General features: G+C 49.3%; 4 non-coding genes across 4 annotated transcripts; all 4 read left to right on the top strand.

The window, feature by feature from the left end:
* Positions 1 to 5,811: 5,811 nt before the first annotated feature.
* Trnal-uaa lies at positions 5,812 to 5,895 on the top strand. The gene has a single exon. It is a non-coding gene; the product is annotated as a tRNA-Leu (tRNA).
* A 1,768-nt stretch (positions 5,896 to 7,663) lies between these two features.
* Trnal-uaa lies at positions 7,664 to 7,747 on the top strand. The gene has a single exon. It is a non-coding gene; the product is annotated as a tRNA-Leu (tRNA).
* Positions 7,748 to 9,515: 1,768 nt separating this feature from the next.
* Positions 9,516 to 9,599, top strand: Trnal-uaa. The gene has a single exon. It is a non-coding gene; the product is annotated as a tRNA-Leu (tRNA).
* A 9,159-nt stretch (positions 9,600 to 18,758) lies between these two features.
* Positions 18,759 to 18,842, top strand: Trnal-uaa. Its single transcript has one exon. It is a non-coding gene; the product is annotated as a tRNA-Leu (tRNA).
* The last annotated feature ends 1,039 nt before the right edge of the window (positions 18,843 to 19,881 follow it).

Genomic DNA, 19,881 nt, shown 5'->3' with positions numbered 1-19,881 from the left:
TTGACCATTCCGTTTTGTCGGATGTTTCCCCCGCGACCCCGGATCCCGCATGTGGACCGGCGCGGGTGGTGTCGGATACAGAACTTGACCCTCCTACGTCACCGGCGGCTGAAGTTTCCTTGCCCGTCAGCCGACGCAAGTTACGCGTTCAGCCGAACGTTAATGCTGTTCGTAAAAAACCGAAACGTAAGGGATCCGCGGAACGGGGTAGCAGTCCCCCTCCCTCGGATGCCTCCGTCACCCCTGCTATGGACTGTGACGCTGGTGCGTCGGTGTAGGTGATTTGTTTTCTCGCTTTTCTCTCTATGGTTCAAGCATACACCTTTCTTACCTTAAATGTTAACCGTATTGAGTCCGACGTTCGCATTGCCTCTTTGCGGCAGTTTATTTACGACGCCTGTGCGGACGTAGTGTTTTTGCAGGAAGTGTTGTTTTCTGATCTCTCTCTACCTGGATTTCAAACTGTTTTTAATGTCGCGCCGGAATATTCAACAGGAACTGCTCTTTTCTTTCGAGAGGGCATTCCTATTACTGACATTGAATTCCTTGACTCTGGCCGTGGGATTGGTTGTCGTCTTTTTGATCTCCGCCTCGTTGTTTTGTATGCCCCCTCTGGTTCGGGTCACACTGTGGCTCGATCGCGCTTTTATAAAGAAGAGCTTATTTATCTTTTGCGCCAGAGTCCTCGGAGTCTCCTGCTCGGAGGCGATTTTAATTGTGTTTTACGCCCTGCAGACCAGTCCCCCAATTTTAATTATTGCCGTGATTTACATGACTTAGTTCGTACGATGCATCTGCGTGATGTTTGGGAACACAAATATCCAACCCTGGTGAAATATACGTTTTTTACCGCGTCCTCATGCAGTAGACTCGACAGATTCTATTTATCTGATTTTTTATGTGATAAAATTCTTTCTGTCGATGTTATTCCTACTAGTTTTTCTGACCATTGTGCTTTTACTGCAACTGTAAATCTTAGTCGCCAACCTGCAAAACTTTATCGTTCCCAGTGGATGTTAAATGTTTCCCACCTTGCCGACAGTGCTATGGATGATGTTATAAGTGGCGTGTGGGAGCGATGTCTTCGCTCTGTCCCGCGATACCCCTCCTTGCTGGTTTGGTGGACTGCGTTTGCCAAGCCCAAGATTCGTCAGACTTTGATTTTCTACTGTGCTGCTAGGACGCGTGATTTTAAGAACACGTATGAATTTTACTACTCTGTCCTGCGTGAACTATATGACGCGGCGGGTACCTCTCCACTGCGGATCCATGATGTTCGTCGTATTAAAGCCAAGCTCTTGAGCCTTAAACGACGACAGATGGATGGTCTGCGAGTTAAGTCGAAACCTCACTCTCTTGTTGAAGGTGAACTGACATCCTTGTACCACCTGCTACGGCATCAGACTCGTCGCCGTCGCTCCTTCATCTCTTCTCTTACGGTGGATGATGGGCGACAGCTTATTGCACAGGAGGAAATGGTTCGTGCTCTTCATCAGTATTACACTAGTCTCTATTCTGCCGATGATTCTGGTGAGTCTCTTTCGGATGATGTCTTTGGGGATCTAACTGCGACGATCGCGCCTGACGCGAACGGCGAATTTCTCCGGGAGTTCCAGGTAGATGATGTTTTCGATTTTATTGCTCGCTCTCCGTCCAGTAAATCGCCGGGTCCAGACGGCCTGCCTAAAGAATTTTATCTCCGTTTTTGGCCTCTTTTGGGTGGCATTTTTACGCAGATTTTAAATGAGATTGTCAGAGGGATGGATGTGCCTGCCGATTTTAAAGTAGGGAAAATTGTTTTAATTCCGAAGTCCTCTGGTCGTTTATCTGCTGCCAATCTTCGTCCGCTCACATTGCTGAATTTTGACTATAAGACAGCTGCTAGAGCGCTCAATAGCCGGTTGTCTTCTCTGCTTCGGGGTGTGATTGGTGCACATCAATGTTGTTTTCATGATAGATCTATTCTGACACCAGTAGCCGAATATCGGGATGTTGTCTCGGTTGCGGCGGTTACAAACGTACATTGTGCCTTTGCCTTCCTTGATTTTTATAAGGCTTTTGATCACGTCAGTCATGTGTTTTTAGATCGTGTTTTAGGTACAATAGGTTTTAACGCTTCATCACGTGGTGTTCTTGGCAATTTGTACAGGGGAATAACAGCTCGGGTGTCAGTCAATGGGCAGCTGACGCCGCCCATTGCTATCCGCCGCGGAGTGCCTCAGGGTAGTCCGCTCTCTATGTCTTTATTCGTTTTGTCCCTGGAACCGCTGCTTCGGACTATTGCTCTCAAGCTTCAGGGTATGTCCCTCTCTGGTGGGAAGCTCTCGGTTAAGGCATATGCGGATGATGTCGTTGTTCTCCTCCGTCAACGAGATGATATCCCGTTGTTGAAAGGGGCAGTTGATGCATACTGTCGTGTCTCTGGAGCGCGTCTCAATCAGGGTAAATGTAAGTTCCTTGATATTCGAGGATTTCGCGATGCTGACGTCCCTTGGGCCACTTTTGTCGATCGACATACGTCCTTGGGGATTATCATTGATCGGTGTCCTCTAAAAATGGCGGCTCTCAATTGGAAATCTGTCACCGAGAAGATACAGGGGGCTCTGATGGTCCATGAGCAGCGCTCTGCTACCATTTTGCAAAAAGTCCGAATTTTAGACACCTACGTCCTATGTAAAGCTTATTATGTTGCTCAGCTGTTCCCACTTCCCATGATGGTGGCGAAAAGGTTGCGCCAATTGTCTAGCAGGTTTATATGGAAGGGCCATCTATTCAAGTTACGTTACGAGGTAATGACGAAACCGCGTCTCTCCGGAGGCTTGGGCCTCTCTGACATTACTCGCAAGGCGTCTGCTTTGTACGTCCGCCGAACGACTCTAATTGTTACGCAAGAAGTGACTTCAATTACATCCAGGCTTTTTACTGTTGTGCGTCCGGCGAGCCTTGCTCCACCTGTCGATGTCGGACGCCTAAATTTTAAGTTGAAACACATTCGGGAATTTTACATTGCGGTGAGTTACCTCGGTGACGTCTTCTTGCGGCGACCGGTGCCAACGACCAAGAGCTTGATTGCCCGCTGGGAGGGGCTGGCCAGTCCCAATCCAATAGAACTGGCGTCTCCATCCGTGTCCTGGAGGAACGTCTGGAAGAACGTTAGTCTGCCGATCCACTCTATGGCCGTGGCGTCCACGTGGTATAGGGTAATAAATAATTTGGTTCCCACCAATGTACGACTGCACCGTATTGGTCTTTCTGACACGGACACCTGTACTCGGTGTGGTCTCCTGGATACCCTTGAACATCGATTCACCTGCTGTGGGCACCTTGCTAATTGGCGTTGGCTCAGGAAACAACTTGCTTTTGTCACTAGGTCTGCTGAAGCCGCTTATACTATTGACATCATCGTCCGGCCCGATTCTTCCTTTTTTCCGCGGACGAAGCTCCATACCGTCATGTGGTTGATTGGCCATTTCGTACATTTTGTCAACAGTTGTCATGAAGAGGATGGACACCTAGCGTTTCGGCAGTACATGCTTACTGCTTACTGGCAGCGCTTGCGATTGCCAGGCCTCCGAGATGATTTTGCCAATATGCTTAGCCTGACATTTGAAAGAGAGGGTGTTGGCTAAGGTCACCTGTGTGAGCCATTTTCTTTTATACTGTTTCTGAATTTGCCGCCTTTATGTATGTTTCTTCTCTACACCAGGACTGAAGTTTTTCGTGTCTTAACCTTTATTTCAGTAAGCAGTCTACAATTATATAGTCATGTTTAAAAAAAAAAAAAAAAAAAAAAAAAAAAAAAAAAAAAAAAAAAAGGGGTATGATTCCTGCTTCGGGTGCAGGAGGTCCCGGGTTCAAATCCCGGACGAGCCCTTGCGTTTTGTACAACGGTGTGGCAACAAATCGCATGGCGGCGGCTGTTTCGCGCATTTCCAGGCCTCCAAGTCAGCGCTAAAAAAAAAAAAAAAAAAAAGCGGTCTAAGGCGCCAGATTTAAGCTCTGGTTCCCGTAAGGGAGCGTGGGTTCGAACCCCACATCTGACAATGCATTTTAAACATTCTGAAACTAACATACTCCCGTGATCTTACAGAACAAGTAAATTATGCAGAAACACGCGAAGCAGATTTTACTAGAGACGACAGTGACAGCCCGAGCGGTCGAAAAGAAATAGCGGAACATACTTTTCCCGCGTCGAGGTTTAGCTCTTCTTACGGACGTTTCCGTTGTTGTTGTGCTGTGGCTCTGGGTTCCAAGCGACAGCGAGAAAACCTCAACAGCAACGCATACGTGTTTAAAGGAATCGTAAGGCCTTAATAAAGATAGATGAAACGGTGGCTCAGGTGCTGGAGATGTGAAGCGGCCGTATTGTGTGGGTAGTAAGCTCACTAAGTTAGTGTGTCATGCTAACAACGGGAAGGCTATGGGTTAGATCCCACCAAGGGCTATCCCATATTGCTTCCCTAAAAGGCAGCGCGAGAGACTGCCAGGCAAATCCCAAGTGATCTGTACAAGGACTAAGATGTCCGCACGTCTGGAAACGTTCTCGCCGACTTGTGTGCCACGCTGACGACACGGGTTCTCGTCCGATCACCGAAGTTAAGCAGCGTTTTTGCGTGCTTAGTACACGGCTCGGTGGCTAACTAAGAAGTCTGCGTGCTGTTGGATTCTTTAATTTTGCCTTTTCCCTTAGTTTTCGGTGTTGCTGCGCGGTAATGATACGGTCCAGCACGCTGACCCCTCTATTGCCTCTCGGGACCCAAATTCGCGAACCTGCGGCCACAGTCAAATGAAAGGGTCCGTTGCGCGTTTGTCGAGTTGGTCTCTCCCAGTCGTTTCTAGCGCCTGTCCTCTACATATACGCCCATTTGCAAGCGTCAGCTTTCGCAAAGTCGGGACAAGTCGACACAAGGGGGCACACGATGCTGTGAATCGCAATCCGCACTAGCCTACGCGGAGCTGGACGAGGGGCGAAGGAAAACCATTCGTAACACGACAGTTCGGAAATTCGACGATCGCGAGCGTTGGAAACACTCTCCTGAGTAAAGAAGACAACTTGCGTGCGGTGTCCGGGCTTCGAACCCGGATCAGCTACTTGGGAAGCGACCATGCTGACCGACACACCACCACCGCCTTCTGCTACGCGCTGCTTGCTCCGTGATGTGTCGCCTTCCCTCCTGGCGCCAGAGGCCGAAGGCAATCTCGCTGTAGGCGCTCAACGCCGAGTGGAAGGCGAGCACATCTGAACCCGTTTTCCTGGTGCTGCTAGGGCCATATACTGAAACTGAGCGCAGAACTAACTTTTACTGAAGAATCTGCCCTTTAATGCACATCAGGGCGAACACGAAATTTCTAATATGAAGTACTCACTGACGATCCAAAGACGCTTCAGTATGTACGCGTCGGTACCACCGGGGCAGTGCCTAAGTATTGTAAAGTGAAGGTCGACAGTTTGAGCCTCACAGGAAGTATTTCATTGGCTTCCCACGAGTGCGTTATGCACAGCGTGGCTGTTGCTAGGAAACGGCCTTATTTGCCGTTGGCTAATATCTAGTTTTCTTTGCATCAATGTGAAAATGTTCCTATTACTAAATACAGTTTTGCTAGTTACAGTTCAAACTAGAAACGACGGAAGAAAGCGGTCCAACGCGCCACATTCGTTCCCGAAGGGGAGGGTGCATTTCCTACGCGACGTCTGACATAGCGTCTTAAATTTTCTAAAACTGACATAATTCCATCCTACCGAAAAAAGAAACAGATTTCGCAGTGAGGTTCTTGCTAGAGATGGAAGTCTCTGGAGCTCTTGCCTCGCACGTCAGATTGGCCGAGCGGTCTAAGGCGCCAGATTTAAGCTCTGGTTCCCGTAAGGGAGCGTGGGTTCGAACCCCACATCTGACAATGCATTTTAAACATTCTGAAACTAACATACTCCCGTGATCTTACAGAACAAGTAAATTATGCAGAAACACGCGAAGCAGATTTTACTAGAGACGACAGTGACAGCCCGAGCGGTCGAAAAGAAATAGCGGAACATACTTTTCCCGCGTCGAGGTTTAGCTCTTCTTACGGACGTTTCCGTTGTTGTTGTGCTGTGGCTCTGGGTTCCAAGCGACAGCGAGAAAACCTCAACAGCAACGCATACGTGTTTAAAGGAATCGTAAGGCCTTAATAAAGATAGACGAAACGGTGGCTCAGGTGCTGGAGATGTGAAGCGGCCGTATTGTGTGGGTAGTAAGCTCACTAAGTTAGTGTGTCATGCTAACAACGGGAAGGCTATGGGTTAGATCCCACCAAGGGCTATCCCATATTGCTTCCCTAAAAGGCAGCGCGAGAGACTGCCAGGCAAATCCCAAGTGATCTGTACAAGGACTAAGATGTCCGCACGTCTGGAAACGTTCTCGCCGACTTGTGTGCCACGCTGACGACACGGGTTCTCGTCCGATCACCGAAGTTAAGCAGCGTTTTTGCGTGCTTAGTACACGGCTCGGTGGCTAACTAGGAAGTCTGCGTGCTGTTGGATTCTTTAATTTTGCCTTTTCCCTTAGTTTTCGGTGTTGCTGCGCGGTAATGATACGGTCCAGCACGCTGACCCCTCTCTTGCCTCTCGGGACCCAAATTCGCGAACCTGCGGCCACAGTCAAATGAAAGGGTCCGTTGCGCGTTTGTCGAGTTGGTCTCTCCCAGTCGTTTCTAGCGCCTGTCCTCTACATATACGCCCATTTGCAAGCGTCAGCTTTCGCAAAGTCGGGACAAGTCGACACAAGGGGGCACACGATGCTGTGAATCGCAATCCGCACTAGCCTACGCGGAGCTGGACGAGGGGCGAAGGAAAACCATTCGTAACACGACAGTTCGGAAATTCGACGATCGCGAGCGTTGGAAACACTCTCCTGAGTAAAGAAGACAACTTGCGTGCGGTGTCCGGGCTTCGAACCCGGATCAGCTACTTGGGAAGCAACCATGCTGACCGACACACCACCACCGCCTTCTGCTACGCGCTGCTTGCTCCGTGATGTGTCGCCTTCCCTCCTGGCGCCAGAGGCCGAAGGCAATCTCGCTGTAGGCGCTCAACGCCGAGTGGAAGGCGAGCACATCTGAACCCGTTTTCCTGGTGCTGCTAGGGCCATATACTGAAACTGAGCGCAGAACTAACTTTTACTGAAGAATCTGCCCTTTAATGCACATCAGGGCGAACACGAAATTTCTAATATGAAGTACTCACTGACGATCCAAAGACGCTTCAGTATGTACGCGTCGGTACCACCGGGGCAGTGCCTAAGTATTGTAAAGTGAAGGTCGACAGTTTGAGCCTCACAGGAAGTATTTCATTGGCTTCCCACGAGTGCGTTATGCACAGCGTGGCTGTTGCTAGGAAACGGCCTTATTTGCCGTTGGCTAATATCTAGTTTTCTTTGCATCAATGTGAAAATGTTCCTATTACTAAATACAGTTTTGCTAGTTACAGTTCAAACTAGAAACGACGGAAGAAAGCGGTCCAACGCGCCACATTCGTTCCCGAAGGGGAGGGTGCATTTCCTACGCCACGTCTGACATAGCGTCTTAAATTTTCTAAAACTGACATAATTCCATCCTACCGAAAAAAGAAACAGATTTCGCAGTGAGGTTCTTGCTAGAGATGGAAGTCTCTGGAGCTCTTGCCTCGCACGTCAGATTGGCCGAGCGGTCTAAGGCGCCAGATTTAAGCTCTGGTTCCCGTAAGGGAGCGTGGGTTCGAACCCCACATCTGACAATGCATTTTAAACATTCTGAAACTAACATACTCCCGTGATCTTACAGAACAAGTAAATTATGCAGAAACACGCGAAGCACATTTTACTAGAGACGACAGTGACAGCCCGAGCGGTCGAAAAGAAATAGCGGAACATACTTTTCCCGCGTCGAGGTTTAGCTCTTCTTACGGACGTTTCCGTTGTTGTTGTGCTGTGGCTCTGGGTTCCAAGCGACAGCGAGAAAACCTCAACAGCAACGCATACGTGTTTAAAGGAATCGTAAGGCCTTAATAAAGATAGATGAAACGGTGGCTCAGGTGCTGGAGATGTGAAGCGGCCGTATTGTGTGGGTAGTAAGCTCACTAAGTTAGTGTGTCATGCTAACAACGGGAAGGCTATGGGTTAGATCCCACCAAGGGCTATCCCATATTGCTTCCCTAAAAGGCAGCGCGAGAGACTGCCAGGCAAATCCCAAGTGATCTGTACAAGGACTAAGATGTCCGCACGTCTGGAAACGTTCTCGCCGACTTGTGTGCCACGCTGACGACACGGGTTCTCGTCCGATCACCGAAGTTAAGCAGCGTTTTTGCGTGCTTAGTACACGGCTCGGTGGCTAACTAGGAAGTCTGCGTGCTGTTGGATTCTTTAATTTTGCCTTTTCCCTTAGTTTTCGGTGTTGCTGCGCGGTAATGATACGGTCCAGCACGCTGACCCCTCTCTTGCCTCTCGGGACCCAAATTCGCGAACCTGCGGCCACAGTCAAATGAAAGGGTCCGTTGCGCGTTTGTCGAGTTGGTCTCTCCCAGTCGTTTCTAGCGCCTGTCCTCTACATATACGCCCATTTGCAAGCGTCAGCTTTCGCAAAGTCGGGACAAGTCGACACAAGGGGGCACACGATGCTGTGAATCGCAATCCGCACTAGCCTACGCGGAGCTGGACGAGGGGCGAAGGAAAACCATTCGTAACACGACAGTTCGGAAATTCGACGATCGCGAGCGTTGGAAACACTCTCCTGAGTAAAGAAGACAACTTGCGTGCGGTGTCCGGGCTTCGAACCCGGATCAGCTACTTGGGAAGCAACCATGCTGACCGACACACCACCACCGCCTTCTGCTACGCGCTGCTTGCTCCGTGATGTGTCGCCTTCCCTCCTGGCGCCAGAGGCCGAAGGCAATCTCGCTGTAGGCGCTCAACGCCGAGTGGAAGGCGAGCACATCTGAACCCGTTTTCCTGGTGCTGCTAGGGCCATATACTGAAACTGAGCGCAGAACTAACTTTTACTGAAGAATCTGCCCTTTAATGCACATCAGGGCGAACACGAAATTTCTAATATGAAGTACTCACTGACGATCCAAAGACGCTTCAGTATGTACGCGTCGGTACCACCGGGGCAGTGCCTAAGTATTGTAAAGTGAAGGTCGACAGTTTGAGCCTCACAGGAAGTATTTCATTGGCTTCCCACGAGTGCGTTATGCACAGCGTGGCTGTTGCTAGGAAACGGCCTTATTTGCCGTTGGCTAATATCTAGTTTTCTTTGCATCAATGTGAAAATGTTCCTATTACTAAATACAGTTTTGCTAGTTACAGTTCAAACTAGAAACGACGGAAGAAAGCGGTCCAACGCGCCACATTCGTTCCCGAAGGGGAGGGTGCATTTCCTACGCCACGTCTGACATAGCGTCTTAAATTTTCTAAAACTGACATAATTCCATCCTACCGAAAAAAGAAACAGATTTCGCAGTGAGGTTCTTGCTAGAGATGGAAGTCTCTGGAGCTCTTGCCTCGCACGTCAGATTGGCCGAGCGGTCTAAGGCGCCAGATTTAAGCTCTGGTTCCCGTAAGGGAGCGTGGGTTCGAACCCCACATCTGACAATGCATTTTAAACATTCTGAAACTAACATACTCCCGTGATCTTACAGAACAAGTAAATTATGCAGAAACACGCGAAGCACATTTTACTAGAGACGACAGTGACAGCCCGAGCGGTCGAAAAGAAATAGCGGAACATACTTTTCCCGCGTCGAGGTTTAGCTCTTCTTACGGACGTTTCCGTTGTTGTTGTGCTGTGGCTCTGGGTTCCAAGCGACAGCGAGAAAACCTCAACAGCAACGCATACGTGTTTAAAGGAATCGTAAGGCCTTAATAAAGATAGATGAAACGGTGGCTCAGGTGCTGGAGATGTGAAGCGGCCGTATTGTGTGGGTAGTAAGCTCACTAAGTTAGTGTGTCATGCTAACAACGGGAAGGCTATGGGTTAGATCCCACCAAGGGCTATCCCATATTGCTTCCCTAAAAGGCAGCGCGAGAGACTGCCAGGCAAATCCCAAGTGATCTGTACAAGGACTAAGATGTCCGCACGTCTGGAAACGTTCTCGCCGACTTGTGTGCCACGCTGACGACACGGGTTCTCGTCCGATCACCGAAGTTAAGCAGCGTTTTTGCGTGCTTAGTACACGGCTCGGTGGCTAACTAGGAAGTCTGCGTGCTGTTGGATTCTTTAATTTTGCCTTTTCCCTTAGTTTTCGGTGTTGCTGCGCGGTAATGATACGGTTCAGCACGCTGACCCCTCTCTTGCCTCTCGGGACCCAAATTCGCGAACCTGCGGCCACAGTCAAATGAAAGGGTCCGTTGCGCGTTTGTCGAGTTGGTCTCTCCCAGTCGTTTCTAGCGCCTGTCCTCTACATATACGCCCATTTGCAAGCGTCAGCTTTCGCGTCAGCCGAGCAAAGTCGGGACAAGTCGACACATGGGGACACACGATGCTGTGAATCGCAATCCGCACTAGCCTACGCGGAGCTGGACGAGGGGCGAAGGAAAACCATTCGTAACACGACAGTTCGGAAATTCGACGATCGCGAGCGTTGGAAACACTCTCCTGAGTAAAGAAGACAACTTGCGTGCGGTGTCCGGGCTTCGAACCCGGATCAGCTACTTGGGAAGCAACCATGCTGACCGACACACCACCACCGCCTTCTGCTACGCGCTGCTTGCTCCGTGATGTGTCGCCTTCCCTCCTGGCGCCAGAGGCCGAAGGCAATCTCGCTGTAGGCGCTCAACGCCGAGTGGAAGGCGAGCACATCTGAACCCGTTTTCCTGGTGCTGCTAGGGCCATATACTGAAACTGAGCGCAGAACTAACTTTTACTGAAGAATCTGCCCTTTTATGCACATCAGGGCGAACACGAAATTTCTAATATGAAGTACTCACTGACGATCCAAAGACGCTTCAGTATGTACGCGTCGGTACCACCGGGGCAGTGCCTAAGTATTGTAAAGTGAAGGTCGACAGTTTGAGCCTCACAGGAAGTATTTCATTGGCTTCCCACGAGTGCGTTATGCACAGCGTGGCTGTTGCTAGGAAACGGCCTTATTTGCCGTTGGCTAATATCTAGTTTTCTTTGCATCAATGTGAAAATGTTCCTATTACTAAATACAGTTTTGCTAGTTACAGTTCAAACTAGAAACGACGGAAGAAAGCGGTCCAACGCGCCACATTCGTTCCCGAAGGGGAGGGTGCATTCCCTACGCCACGTCTGACATAGCGTCTTAAATTTTCTAAAACTGACATAATTCCATCCTACCGAAAAAAGAAACAGATTTCGCGGTGAGGTTCTTGCTAGAGATGGAAGTCTCTGGAGCTCTTACCTCGCACGTCAGATTGGCCGAGCGGTAATTGCAGTTCCGCTTTAGACGCCGTGCAGTGTGGACGTGCCTAGTCTTCCGCTCCGCCGTAGCGTTACGTATAGTGGACTATCGTTTTTGTTACGTGTTGTGTTGCAACTTCTGAGAGTATTTCTCCGTCGTTGTTTCGTACCTTGTGTTACTTTCTGTCCTTATTTCAGTGTTTTCTGTGTAGCGGTTTCGACCGCATATTTTGAACATGTCGTCCCAGGTTATTCCTCGTCAGGCTACAGTTAGTTTTGCTTTTGACAAGTCAACCCGCCATGTGCAACCTAGTTCTCTTGAGATTCATGATTGGTTGGTAGATACCTTTGGTGTTCATTCGGATCAGGTGCACACTGCTTATTTTGATACCGAACTGTATGTTTTCTTTGTTAAGTTTATGGACCCACTTCAGGTTGATAAAATTCTTTCTAAATATGGTCATCAAGTTCTCTTTCGGCATCGGGATGATTCTGTAAGTACCGTGCTGCTTTCCAATGCTTCCATCACGTATACCAATGTTCGTGTTTACAACCTTCCACCGGAGGTGGATAATGTCTATCTTAAGGAGGGTCTACAGAAGTATGGTGATGTAAAGAGCATTCGCCTTGAACGCTGGTCAAGCCAACATCGCCTGCAATGTTACAGTGGTATTCGTTCAGTCGAAATGCACGTTAAGCAGAATATTCCATCTCACCTGCAGATCGGTGGATATCGTGTCCATGTAACATATAGTGGTCAGGTTGGCACCTGTTTTTTGTGCAATGAAAGTGGTCACGTGCGTACCGACTGTCCGCGGAGAGTTTTTGTTTTAAAAAATTCTCTCGAACAGCGTCGCAAGTTAACGGTCGCTGACCTCGTTGCAGGTGGTTCTGCTCTTGGTGTAGCACAGTCCAGTGGTAGTAGCGCCCCGCCACAGGTTTTGCGCACCCCTGATACAGAATTTCCTCCTTTGCGTGCTAAATCTGATGTTGTTCCGTCTGTCCCTCAGGTGGGTGTGCCACTTTTGAATAATAAGAGGCGTCGCCCACACGATGGAAATAGTACGGATGAGGATCTCCCTGAGATGCCCCAGTCCGAGCGACCGGCATCCTCCGAGCCACTGTGTACTGTAGCTGCTCCCTGCCCTCCTGAGGTAGCTGTTCCGGTGGCGGCTGCTGGCGCCCCTCCGGCCTCCGACGCAGCTTCTCTCGAGTCGGGTCGTCGGTCGGGCCTGTTGGCGCCGTCTTCCGAACCGACTTCGATGTCACAACAAGTGGAGCCGCGACAACTTCCTGCTTCGCTGCCCCATACCTCTGCCAGCGGAGCTGCTCCGCTTCCTTCCAACTCTGCGGCCTCGGACCTTCCTGCTCACGTTTCGCCTCCGTGCAGTCCATGTTTGCCGGAAGCTAGTGCAGGTGTTGACCATTCCGTTTTGTCGGATGTTTCCCCCGCGACCCCGGATCCCGCATGTGGACCGGCGCGGGTGGTGTCGGATACAGAACTTGACCCTCCTACGTCACCGGCGGCTGAAGTTTCCTTGCCCGTCAGCCGACGCAAGTTACGCGTTCAGCCGAACGTTAATGCTGTTCGTAAAAAACCGAAACGTAAGGGATCCGCGGAACGGGGTAGCAGTCCCCCTCCCTCGGATGCCTCCGTCACCCCTGCTATGGACTGTGACGCTGGTGCGTCGGTGTAGGTGATTTGTTTTCTCGCTTTTCTCTCTATGGTTCAAGCATACACCTTTCTTACCTTAAATGTTAACCGTATTGAGTCCGACGTTGGCATTGCCACTTTGCGGCAGTTTATTTACGACGCCTGTGCGGACGTAGTGTTTTTGCAGGAAGTGTTGTTTTCTGATCTCTCTCTACCTGGATTTCAAACGGTTTTTAATGTCGCGCCGGAATATTCAACAGGAACTGCTCTTTTCTTTCGAGAGGGCATTCCTATTACTGACATTGAATTCCTTGACTCTGGCCGTGGGATTGGTTGTCGTCTTTTTGATCTCCGCCTCGTTGTTTTGTATGCCCCCTCTGGTTCGGGTCACACTGTGGCTCGATCGCGCTTTTATAAAGAAGAGCTTATTTATCTTTTGCGCCAGAGTCCTCGGAGTCTCCTGCTCGGAGGCGATTTTAATTGTGTTTTACGCCCTGCAGACCAGTCCCCCAATTTTAATTATTGCCGTGATTTACATGACTTAGTTCGTACGATGCATCTGCGTGATGTTTGGGAACACAAATATCCAACCCTGGTGAAATATACGTTTTTTACCGCGTCCTCATGCAGTAGACTCGACAGATTCTATTTATCTGATTTTTTATGTGATAAAATTCTTTCTGTCGATGTTATTCCTACTAGTTTTTCTGACCATTGTGCTTTTACTGCAACTGTAAATCTTAGTCGCCAACCTGCAAAACTTTATCGTTCCCAGTGGATGTTAAATGTTTCCCACCTTGCCGACAGTGCTATGGATGATGTTATAAGTGGCGTGTGGGAGCGATGTCTTCGCTCTGTCCCGCGATACCCCTCGTTGCTGGTTTGGTGGACTGCGTTTGCCAAGCCCAAGATTCGTCAGACTTTGATTTTCTACTGTGCTGCTAGGACGCGTTATTTTAAGAACACGTGTGAATATTACTACTCTGTCCTGCGTGAACTATATGACGCGGCGGGTACCTCTCCACTGCGGATCCATGATGTTCGTCGTATTAAAGCCAAGCTCTTGAGCCTTAAACGACGACAGATGGATGGTCTGCGAGTTAAGTCGAAACCTCACTCTCTTGTTGAAGGTGAACTGACATCCTTGTACCACCTGCTACGGCATCAGACTCGTCGTCGTCGCTCCTTCATCTCTTCTCTTACGGTGGATGATGGGCGACAGCTTAGTGCACAGGAGGAAATGGTTCGTGCTCTTCATCAGTATTACACTAGTCTCTATTCTGCCGATGATTCTGGTGAGTCTCTTTCGGATGATGTCTTTGGGGATCTAACTGCGACGATCGCGCCTGACGCGAACGGCGAATTTCTCCGGGAGTTCCAGGTAGATGATGTTTTCGATTTTATTGCTCGCTCTCCGTCCAGTAAATCGCCGGGTCCAGACGGCCTGCCTAAAGAATTTTATCTCCGTTTTTGGCCTCTTTTGGGTGGCATTTTTACGCAGATTTTAAATGAGATTGTCAGAGGGATGGATGTGCCTGCCGATTTTAAAGTAGGGAAAATTGTTTTAATTCCGAAGTCCTCTGGTCGTTTATCTGCTGCCAATCTTCGTCCGCTCACATTGCTGAATTTTGACTATAAGACAGCTGCTAGAGCGCTCAATAGCCGGCTGTCTTCTCTGCTTCGGGGTGTGATTGGTGCACATCAATGTTGTTTTCATGATAGATCTATTCTGACACCAGTAGCCGAATATCGGGATGTTGTCTCGGTTGCGGCGGTTACAAACGTACATTGTGCCTTTGCCTTCCTTGATTTTTATAAGGCTTTTGATCACGTCAGTCATGTGTTTTTAGATCGTGTTTTAGGTACAATAGGTTTTAACGCTTCATCACGTGGTGTTCTTGGCAATTTGTACAGGGGAATAACAGCTCGGGTGTCAGTCAATGGGCAGCTGACGCCGCCCATTGCTATCCGCCGCGGAGTGCCTCAGGGTAGTCCGCTCTCTATGTCTTTATTCGTTTTGTCCCTGGAACCGCTGCTTCGGACTATTGCTCTCAAGCTTCAGGGTATGTCCCTCTCTGGTGGGAAGCTCTCGGTTAAGGCATATGCGGATGATGTCGTTGTTCTCCTCCGTCAACGAGATGATATCCCGTTGTTGAAAGGGGCAGTTGATGCATACTGTCGTGTCTCTGGAGCGCGTCTCAATCAGGGTAAATGTAAGTTCCTTGATATTCGAGGATTTCGCGGTGCTGACGTCCCTTGGGCCACTTTTGTCGATCGCCATACGTCCTTGGGGATTATCATTGATCGGTGTCCTCTAAAAATGGCGGCTCTCAATTGGAAATCTGTCACCGAGAAGATACAGGGGGCTCTGATGGTCCATGAGCAGCGCTCTGCTACCATTTTGCAAAAAGTCCGAATTTTAGACACCTACGTCCTATGTAAAGCTTATTATGTTGCTCAGCTGTTCCCACTTCCCATGATGGTGGCGAAAAGGTTGCGCCAATTGTCTAGCAGGTTTATATGGAAGGGCCATCTATTCAAGTTACGTTACGAGGTAATGACGAAACCGCGTCTCTCCGGAGGCTTGGGCCTCTCTGACATTACTCGCAAGGCGTCTGCTTTGTACGTCCGCCGAACGACTCTAATTGTTACGCAAGAAGTGACTTCAATTACATCCAGGCTTTTTACTGTTGTGCGTCCGGCGAGCCTTGCTCCACCTGTCGATGTCGGACGCCTAAATTTTAAGTTGAAACACATTCGGGAATTTTACATTGCGGTGAGTTACCTCGGTGACGTCTTCTTGCGGCGACCGGTGCCAACGACCAAGAGCTTGATTGCCCGCTGGGAGGGGCTGGCCAGTCCCAATCCAATAGAACTGGCGTCTCCATCCGTGTCCTGGAGGAACGTCTGGAAGAACGTTAGTCTGCCGATCCACTCTATGGCCGTGGCGTCCACGTGGTATAGGGTAATAAATAATTTGGTTCCCACCAATGTACGACTGCACCGTATTGGTCTTTCTGACACGGACACCTGTACTCGGTGTGGTCTCCTGGATACCCTTGAACATCGATTCACCTGCTGTGGGCACCTTGCTAATTGGCGTTGGCTCAGGAAACAACTTGCTTTTGTCACTAGGTCTGCTGAAGCCGCTTATACTATTGACATCATCGTCCGGCCCGATTCTTCCTTTTTTCCGCGGACGAAGCTCCATACCGTCATGTGGTTGATTGGCCATTTCGTACATTTTGTCAACAGTTGTCATGAAGAGGATGGACACCTAGCGTTTCGGCAGTACATGCTTACTGCTTACTGGCAGCGCTTGCGATTGCCAGGCCTCCGAGATGATTTTGCCAATATGCTTAGCCTGACATTTGAAAGAGAGGGTGTTGGCTAAGGTCACCTGTGTGAGCCATTTTCTTTTATACTGTTTCTGAATTTGCCGCCTTTATGTATGTTTCTTCTCTACACCAGGACTGAAGTTTTCGTGTTTTAACCTTTATTTCAGTAAGCAGTCTACATTATATAGTCATATTTTAGGATTTTAATTTCAGTACTGTACTTCTTTTGAAGTGGCTGTGTGGTGGATATTCTTTAATATTTTTTTCAATAGATATATTCGTTCGAGTGGTAGAGTGTCTGCTTCAAAAAAAAAAAAAGGCGTATGACCAAAAAAAAAAAAAAAAAAAAAAATGGATAAGGCATCGGTCTCCTAAACCGGGGATTGTGGGTTCGAGTCCCACCAGAGGTACACGTTTTACTCACTGGGGCAAAATCACTCTCACCACATACAGCTGTAATAGTTGAGAAAGCTGGCGTTTCTGAGTGCTTACAGGTATGACAGGTATGACGACGATATGAAAATAAAAAAAAAAAAAAAAAAAAAAAAGCGGTCTAAGGCGCCAGATTTAAGCTCTGGTTCCCGTAAGGGAGCGTGGGTTCGAACCCCACATCTGACAATGCATTTTAAACATTCTGAAACTAACATCTCCCGTGATCTTACAGAACAAGTAAATTATGCAGAAACACGCGAAGCAGATTTTACTAGAGACGACAGTGACAGCCCGAGCGGTCGAAAAGAAATAGCGGAACATACTTTTCCCGCGTCGAGGTTTAGCTCTTCTTACGGACGTTTCCGTTGTTGTTGTGCTGTGGCTCTGGGTTCCAAGCGACAGCGAGAAAACCTCAACAGCAACGCATACGTGTTTAAAGGAATCGTAAGGCCTTAATAAAGATAGATGAAACGGTGGCTCAGGTGCTGGAGATGTGAAGCGGCCGTATTGTGTGGGTAGTAAGCTCACTAAGTTAGTGTGTCATGCTAACAACGGGAAGGCTATGGGTTAGATCCCACCAAGGGCTATCCCATATTGCTTCCCTAAAAGGCAGCGCGAGAGACTGCCAGGCAAATCCCAAGTGATCTGTACAAGGACTAAGATGTCCGCACGTCTGGAAACGTTCTCGCCGACTTGTGTGTCACGCTGACGACACGGGTTCTCGTCCGATCACCGAAGTTAAGCAGCGTTTTTGCGTGCTTAGTACACGGCTCGGTGGCTAACTAGGAAGTCTGCGTGCTGTTGGATTCTTTAATTTTGCCTTTTCCCTTAGTTTTCGGTGTTGCTGCGCGGTAATGATACGGTCCAGCACGCTGACCCCTCTCTTGCCTCTCGGGACCCAAATTCGCGAACCTGCGGCCACAGTCAAATGAAAGGGTCCGTTGCGCGTTTGTCGAGTTGGTCTCTCCCAGTCGTTTCTAGCGCCTGTCCTCTACATATACGCCCATTTGCAAGCGTCAGCTTTCGCGTCAGCCGAGCAAAGTCGGGACAAGTCGACACATGGGGACACACGATGCTGTGAATCGCAATCCGCACTAGCCTACGCGGAGCTGGACGAGGGGCGAAGGAAAACCATTCGTAACACGACAGTTCGGAAATTCGACGATCGCGAGCGTTGGAAACACTCTCCTGAGTAAAGAAGACAACTTGCGTGCGGTGTCCGGGCTTCGAACCCGGATCAGCTACTTGGGAAGCAACCATGCTGACCGACACACCACCACCGCCTTCTGCTACGCGCTGCTTGCTCCGTGATGTGTCGCCTTCCCTCCTGGCGCCAGAGGCCGAAGGCAATCTCGCTGTAGGCGCTCAACGCCGAGTGGAAGGCGAGCACATCTGAACCCGTTTTCCTGGTGCTGCTAGGGCCATATACTGAAACTGAGCGCAGAACTAACTTTTACTGAAGAATCTGCCCTCTAATGCACATCAGGGCGAACACGAAATTTCTAATATGAAGTACTCACTGACGATCCAAAGACGCTTCAGTATGTACGCGTCGGTACCACCGGGGCAGTGCCTAAGTATTGTAAAGTGAAGGTCGACAGTTTGAGCCTCACAGGAAGTATTTCATTGGCTTCCCACGAGTGCGTTATGCACAGCGTGGCTGTTGCTAGGAAACGGCCTTATTTGCCGTTGGCTAATATCTAGTTTTCTTTGCATCAATGTGAAAATGTTCCTATTACTAAATACAGTTTTGCTAGTTACAGTTCAAACTAGAAACGACGGAAGAAAGCGGTCCAACGCGCCACATTCGTTCCCGAAGGGGAGGGTGCATTTCCTACGCCACGTCTGACATAGCGTCTTAAATTTTCTAAAACTGACATAATTCCATCCTACCGAAAAAAGAAACAGATTTCGCAGTGAGGTTCTTGCTAGAGATGGAAGTCTCTGGAGCTTTTACCTCGCACGTCAGATTGGCCGAGCGGTCTAAGGCGCCAGATTTAAGCTCTGGTTCCCGTAAGGGAGCGTGGGTTCGAACCCCACATCTGACAATGCATTTTAAACATTCTGAAACTAACATACTCCCGTGATCTTACAGAACAAGTAAATTATGCAGAAACACGCGAAGCAGATTTTACTAGAGACGACAGTGACAGCCCGAGCGGTCGAAAAGAAATAGCGGAACATACTTTTCCCGCGTCGAGGTTTAGCTCTTCTTACGGACGTTTCCGTTGTTGTTGTGCTGTGGCTCTGGGTTCCAAGCGACAGCGAGAAAACCTCAACAGCAACGCATACGTGTTTAAAGGAATCGTAAGGCCTTAATAAAGATAGATGAAACGGTGGCTCAGGTGCTGGAGATGTGAAGCGGCCGTATTGTGTGGGTAGTAAGCTCACTAAGTTAGTGTGTCATGCTAACAACGGGAAGGCTATGGGTTAGATCCCACCAAGGGCTATCCCATATTGCTTCCCTAAAAGGCAGCGCGAGAGACTGCCAGGCAAATCCCAAGTGATCTGTACAAGGACTAAGATGTTCGCACGTCTGGAAACGTTCTCGCCGACTTGTGTGCCACGCTGACGACACGGGTTCTCGTCCGATCACCGAAGTTAAGCAGCGTTTTTGCGTGCTTAGTACACGGCTCGGTGGCTAACTAGGAAGTCTGCGTGCTGTTGGATTCTTTAATTTTGCCTTTTCCCTTAGTTTTCGGTGTTGCTGCGCGGTAATGATACGGTCCAGCACGCTGACCCCTCTCTTGCCTCTCGGGACCCAAATTCGCGAACCTGCGGCCACAGTCAAATGAAAGGGTCCGTTGCGCGTTTGTCGAGTTGGTCTCTCCCAGTCGTTTCTAGCGCCTGTCCTCTACATATACGCCCATTTGCAAGCGTCAGCTTTCGCGTCAGCCGAGCAAAGTCGGGACAAGTCGACACATGGGGACACACGATGCTGTGAATCGCAATCCGCACTAGCCTACGCGGAGCTGGACGAGGGGCGAAGGAAAACCATTCGTAACACGACAGTTCGGAAATTCGACGATCGCGAGCGTTGGAAACACTCTCCTGAGTAAAGAAGACAACTTGCGTGCGGTGTCCGGG

Source organism: Schistocerca piceifrons, chromosome 7 (genome assembly GCF_021461385.2).
Source record: "Schistocerca piceifrons isolate TAMUIC-IGC-003096 chromosome 7, iqSchPice1.1, whole genome shotgun sequence".
In the NCBI taxonomy this organism is placed as follows: Eukaryota; Metazoa; Arthropoda; class Insecta; order Orthoptera; family Acrididae; genus Schistocerca; species Schistocerca piceifrons.
This window is presented reverse-complemented; position numbering and strand designations above follow the sequence as displayed.